Raw genomic sequence first — 7,086 nt, 5'->3', positions numbered from 1 at the left:
TTTCCGAGCCCCTGTGTATACTGTCATCCAATGCTTGGCTCCTGGAACAATGCTGGGGCGACATGGCTCACATGCCAACAGACAGGGCTCTGTATCCACTGCAGCACAGGTGCCACGGGTTTGACACCACTGTCCTAGATTATCTGTCTTGACAGCACTGTCCTAGATTATATGATTTTCTGTCCAAAACACAGAAATACCCCAGCCCCAGAGTATAACACACCTCCCTTCTAAAGGCCCCCTCTCTTTTTTCTGTGTGGTTTTTCACCACTGCCTAATCTGAGTATACCTCTCACTGACACCTCATGAAATGCTTTGCAATGACAAGTCAAGGCAGTCTGAGGTCTATCTCCTCTTTGCAGGACCAACTCAGACCCCATATGGATCAAAAGTAAGAGGGAACCAGAGCATTGCAAGGACTGCTAAGTCTGTTACTCTGTACCCTTCCAGAAAATGCTACACCTCCCACAGTGCCCCAAATGAACTGTCACTTGCTTATAACTCTCTCTCCTAATAGGCTTACATGTGGCAGTAGTTTTCTACTTTGCTTTTGTTCTGTAACAGAACAAGTGGAATTAAGACCTGCTTCTCTATGTACCTAGTTGATTTCATGTCTTCTTGATGATTCTATCATTTTTCTGACATTTCTTTCTCTCTAGGAAGATAAAGAGAAAAAGAAGCCATAATAAAACTGTGGCAGTTCTTATAGTCAAAGTTGTTTCTAGCCAAGTGGAGCTTTCTGGATGATCACAGAATGACAGCTTAGAGTGCAGCCAACCAGTGCTAAAACTGTGTGTGCATGTGTGTGCATTCAATGCAAGACACAAAAAACAAAACAAAAGAAAATTTTAAAAAACCTGAGAAACCTGAAAGAATCATCTCCCCTTCCTGTTTTCATTTTCCCTTCTAAGGTCCCTCTAATTGGTCATTTTGGCTCAACTGTTAGGCAGGTAGTCAGATATCAGCAGGCCAGGGGGAGGGTCCATAACAGCATACACTGCCAGATGAGTAAAGAAACAATGATATCAACATCTAATACATTTATAAGCCTTTGTTAGGTCTCAGACCCAAAGAGATCCCACAGAGCACGATGGCATTTTAAGACTACATATTGTGCACGTTCCTTCAGATGTCTGTCTGCCTAGCTCTGACATAAGACACACTGCGTTCATGTCTGTCACAGCCTACAGCCCAGTGGAACCAGGAAAAGAAATGTTTTTAAAGATCCTCCTGCTTTTGGCTAGAATGGATTTTAATCAAGAATTTACCTATTGTAAGTTTCTTACGCGATTAAAGTCCCCAAGGAAGCACTGACCATCTAAAAAAGAGTAAGAAGACGTTTTGCAATTCCAAAGTAACTTCTAAATAAAATGATGATAGGCCTTATAACTATCCATTCCCTGGACCCAAGAGTAACCCTTGGGTGCATACAAACATATCCAAACTCAGATGCCTTCATGGCACTGCCCACCTTCTTATTTGAAGGTAAAACTATGCATTTATCTTATAATAAATTCTACCTATGCTACTCCACAGCCTATGTGCCTTGACTGAATTGTTTCATCAAAAACACCAAGGGGCCCAGACTAAAGAAGCGAGTGTCAGGTTCCTCACTGTGTGGGGACCTAGCTTCCTGGTGACACCATTACCACTTCAAAAATAGCAGTCAGGCGGAAGAGGTGCAGGGGACTGGAGCAGAGGAAACCTGGGCTCCCCTAGGAGGGGTTTTAGCTCATCCCACGGAATCTTGAAAACATTCATCTTTCCTCTACAAAGAAAACAAAAAGTAGCTCCTAAACTGTAGAAGCTCTGCATGTACAAAAGCATTTCAAAATTCCCTAATGAAGATTATAATTAAAATATTTAAATGGGTTTTTAATTTTCTTTCTGGGCTGAGCTATTTCCTAGTCCTCTTCAGGAGCTCCTATTGTTCACTCTTGACATAATTCTCTGTTAGAAATTATAGCCTGCTGCCTTTCGGCGTCTTCATTAGAATGCAAGGTTGCCAGATATATCTACATGCATATGAATGAAGCCTCTATAGAATAATTAAGTCATGAATAACACATTGCTCAGCATGGCTTTTCTTGAACAGGGAAAGAATATTATTTATGAATCCAGAGAGTTTATATTATATTTTAAAGTAATTGGCAATAACACATATTATTTGTGGGTTCATTAATATAAATCATAATCGCCCTGTTATGAATGCCGTTTTTAAGCAAAATGGTTCTGTACCTTGGAAAATGGATGTGAATTAACGTGTCATTTTTCTTCATTTTGCTCCAAAGTCCACCCAAAAGCTTTTGGCGATGGGCTTTGCATAGTCTGAAACTCTTCTTTTAGATCTATTATAAGCAAAGGGCCATTAACATCACAGCAACAGACCTGAGTTCAAACTAACAGAAACATTCTCAAAAGAAAAACATAGATGCTATTTGTGATATTATGCTATGTAACACATATACTTTGGTTTTTGTTCCCAGTGCCTGGCTTACAGCTTCTGTAACCCTTGTCATTTCCTCAGTGGCTAAAGCAGTAAGAGTATCTTTTGTTAAAATTTTTGGCCTTTTGTCCTCAGTTCCTATTAAGCTCCAGAACAGCTCCAGAGTGAAAAGGTAAAAGACAGTCTTTTTGTTATTCATAACAAAACCCTTTAAACCATACCTGAATTTATATTAATGAGGTGGTTTTTAGGAAGGTCCCTAGATAACCACAGGATAAGGGGACGGTTGCCAGGGGAACCAATCATGTGGTTAGGGGTGGAACTTACAGCTCCACCTCTAGGGAAGGGAGACTGGAGATCAAGTTGATCACCAATGGCCAATGATTTTATCGACCATGCTCTGGTGGGGAGTGGGGGGAGAAGGTGCTGAGTCCAAGGTCTGAATCTGGGCCATGACTATCTGGAACTCACCATTAAAAGTATAAGAAAACCCCATAAGAATGGAAAAGGGAGTTTATTCACAATTGGCCAAATTAGGAGAGCAACTAGTCCGCTCCACTGGAGCACACAGAAGCACTCCACTTTACAGACAAGGTAGAACAAAACCCACGAAACAGGCAGACAGGTGGCCAGTCAACGGCAGGTTGTCTGCCTCAGGACTGTATTCACTTCAGCAGCTCTTAGTGTTTGTGCCCTTCTGTGTACCCCAAGCTGATGCTGTCTCAGGCTAGCTCTATGGTCTGTGGGCACATGAGGTGCCTCCCTCTGTCCCCTCTGTCCACTCACCCTGGATGTGGCAATCGAGCACAGTGGCAGATGGGAAAAGCAGACAGACCACTGAACTCTGTGCAGAAATTAGGCAGCAAGATGGGCTAAACACTTTGCTAGATTCAATGTCAGCACCTTCGGGCCCAATCCAGCTCCCTCAGAAAGCCACATGACCCATCTTGCTTCTTACCACATAGTGTGGGACCACTGCGCCATCCACAATTCCAGCATGCGTTAACTTCTCGTGAGATCTGCCACCAGCCCTCTTCCTTCGTGATTGTCTCTTGTGGCTGTCTCCCACACAGTCACTGTGGCACTGTGACCCCAGAGGCCCTGAAGTGAAGCTGTTCCATGACTTAAGAACGGCTTCTGATTATGTCTCTCCTACGTAGGGTGGATGCTGCTGTGAATTTCTTCTCCAACTCCAACCTGCCATGCAAAAAGCCATTTTCAAAGTAAAACCTCACACTATATTTGTAGCTTGCAATACCATAATGCTTTCTTGGGGCTAGCGCAGCTGATCCATTTGTGTTCAGAGAAAGGTGCCCCTCTGCAGGAGCTGAGGTTAGCATTCCAGAATTGCATCATACTTTTCTCTACATTGTCTCCAGTGTCTGTGTAGTTTCTAGTTTCTCTGTCAGCTGGCTCTTCATTCCTGGAGCTCTTTGTTAAGTTGTCATTTTCCAAGTGTCTCGATTCCAGGTCAAGGAGAGGCTGTATTTTGCTACTTTACTCCACTATTTTTAATCCACAAAATGATTTACTTAAAAAGCTATGTTATAAGTACCTAATTCAAGCAAGGACTAGGTAGGAAAACAGTAGCAATTCATTGTTATAGAGAAGCAAACAAGCCATTTTGGCTTCTGTTAAAACTATTAGCATTAGCCCACACAAATACACATTTAGTGACAGACCAGATAAGTCATAGCTATGTGGAATAGGTTTTACAAGAAAACAAAAGATGTTTCCCCAAAGTTGACTGTTAAATATTGGAGTTGCTCTTATAAAAATTATTGACCTTAGAATATCTCAAAATGATGAACAAATATGACCCTAAATATCCTAAAATTTATCAATGCTTTTGACCTACATAATACATGAAATTTTACAATGAAAAAAGTCTTAATTTCTAGATACTAACTGTCCCTCCAGAATAACTACTCTCAAATTTGAGGATCAGCTATCCCCTGATAGTATGTCACCGAGTGGTACACACATATAAAACACATTTAATAGCCCAAAACATGGTCTTTTATAGGTTAAGAGCACTCAAATTTATGCTCAACAAATGTTTCTAGTGCTATAATTACAAAAAATTAGATATTTTAGTTTATAACTATCTCAATTATACCCATCCAATTTACTTTCAACAGTTACTTCTAAGTTACCCACAATAAATAAGACACCAAACAAACATAAGTCAATGTTCTATTATTTCTTTTGTCAAAGGGGAAAAAAATCATCTAAAAAATGTTGTACTTAAGCGATAGAAAGTAACAGACACTGCATCTCAAACACCTATGATACTGGGCTGATTAGATAGCAAGTCAGGCAAATTTATGGTAACAGTTCTGAAGGCATCTTTACTCTATCTTATAAACAAGTTTAAATTAATTTATTTGTCAAAGGTTTACCTACCTTGTAAATCCCACCTACAACTGAAAACATGTTGTTCTCCCTAAAGTCTCAACAGTTCCTGCACTGCTCAAAATTCCAAATTTAAATCTCCTCTGAGACTTAAGGCAAACTCTCATCTATAAATCCCCATAGATTTAAAAAGCATGTTACACATTCTCAAGATACAGAAACACTGGATAAACATTCAAATAAGCAAATGCAGGAATGGGGGGAATAGAAGTCTAGGACCAAAGCAAAACTGAAACCCAGCAGGGCAAACAGTAAGCCCCGCAGGTCCATGTCCCATATCCAAGGCATATGGTGGTGAGATGCGGCCTGCAGAGGACCTAGGCACCCTACCCTATGGCCTTGATGGTTGCAGCCTACATGTCCTCCCTTTTGGATTGGCTCCATTTGTTGTCTATGGCTGTCCTTGGCAGATATTCTCAGTTCTTGGAATCTACCACTTTCTGGAATCCCCGTCACAAATCTTTGCTTGGCCTTCCAGACCTTTCTCAGACATTTGGGTGGAAGCCTCCATGACCCTGCAACTCTTGCCTTCTGCATGCCTATAAAACCAGCATCATGCAGAAGATGCCAAGGTCCACCTCCAGCTCAAGCAGGTGCTGCCACTCCAGTCCAGCCTTGCAGCAGCCTGTGAATACTTGGGACGGTTGAGCATAGCGAAATGAATTCCAGGGAACCAATTGCCTGGGTAGCCCTTCTTGAGCAGGGAGCTTTGGGGCTCTTCTCAAGTGAAACATTTACACTTTTTGTTTTCAGTAGGTTGGGTCTTGCCGATTCCTCTTTCTTCTTGTCCCTATACAAAGTACTTGTTTTCCTAAAGTCTTTAGCACACCTTCCTTGACCCCCTATTTACAAGCACTTCTTTTCTGGCCCAAATCCAAGTTTTCAAAATCTTTTTGCTCTTGATTCTCACAATAAAGCTGGCACTAGGAGTATCTATTCCACAATGTGAACATTGGGCTGTGGTGAAATTTCTTCTGCCAAATCAATTAATGCACTGCCTTTAAACTTAGTCTCATATAAAGAGTTAGAACATGGACCATAGAGGCCACAAGCTACTTCTACAGCTTCCCAGAAGAGTGAAGGTTGCTGGTCCTACACCCCCCACCCCCCAGGAGGGGTGAGAAGGAGCCAAAGCTGATATCAGAAATACACTTTTTGGGAAATGGTCTCTCTTGGCTGAATTTTTTAACCTTCCGTGACTCATCAATAGGATTTTTTTGTTGTTGTGCTCAGCTTAGTATTGTGTTGTGAGAACAAGGTAACACCCAGCTTAATATTCATAACGATCTTCATAATGATTATCATGCAAGACATTCAGATGATAATGGAAATAATCATCTAGAAGGACAAATGAACTTCAATGTAGGACTAGAATGTAGATTTCAGTCAATAAAAAGATGAGAACACAGACATCGCTGAAAACCTTTATGAGAACGTTAAAATCCTTTGCTGGGTTATGAGAGGCCCTCCAAATTTAGAGGAAAAAGGCCAAACAGGTCAAAGCTTCGTGGACCCAGCATTGTAATAAAACGCTGCCTGTGAGTTCAGAAGAAAACAAAGACTTCCCTGCTGCGGGATTAAAAACCAAAGAAAGTAGAGACCAACTCTACTGGAAAACCAAGCTTTTCAGTATGTTCATGACCATTATTTACAAGATGCGGGTTGGTTTATGAAAACAGGTGATGATACACCTCATTCTAGACAATCTGAGATGGCTTCCTCCCAAATTCACCCTGAAGAACCCATTTACTTTGGGGAGGAGAAGATTGAAGCCCTGTGTAAAGCAGGGTTACGTGAGTGGAGGAGCAGGATGTGTACTAAGCAAAGAAGCCTTGAAGAGATTTGTTGATGCTTTTAAAACAGAAAAATGCACACACAGTTCTTCCACTGAAGACCTACCACTGGGAAAATGCATGGGAGTTGTGAATGTAGAAGCTGCAGGTTCCAGAGAACTACTGGAAAAGAAAGTTTGCATCTCTTTGTACCAGAACCTTTTGGTGCTGCAATTATAACTATTATCCTCCTGTAGAGGGTCCTGATGGCTGTCCTGGTCTTGCAATTTCTTTTCACTATGTTGATTCTACAACCATGTATGATCTACATTACCTCAATTATCATCTTCATACACATGGTCATTTGTATGGATATCAGCCAGGGCTACCTGAGGACGAGTACTAAAGAAAATGAGTCAAATAAACACAAATGAAGATCTAAAAGTGAATTAG

The 7,086-nt window shown here is 41.2% G+C and overlaps 1 pseudogene; it reads left to right on the top strand.

Moving 5' to 3' along the window:
- The first annotated feature begins 1,457 nt into the window (after positions 1-1,457).
- Positions 1,458-7,086, top strand: LOC104848986 (annotated as a pseudogene).

The sequence above is a fragment of the Fukomys damarensis genome, unplaced genomic scaffold (assembly GCF_012274545.1).
Source record: "Fukomys damarensis isolate Sample0158 unplaced genomic scaffold, DMR_v1.0_HiC HiC_scaffold_33, whole genome shotgun sequence".
NCBI classification, from domain to species: Eukaryota; Metazoa; Chordata; class Mammalia; order Rodentia; family Bathyergidae; genus Fukomys; species Fukomys damarensis.
This window is presented reverse-complemented; position numbering and strand designations above follow the sequence as displayed.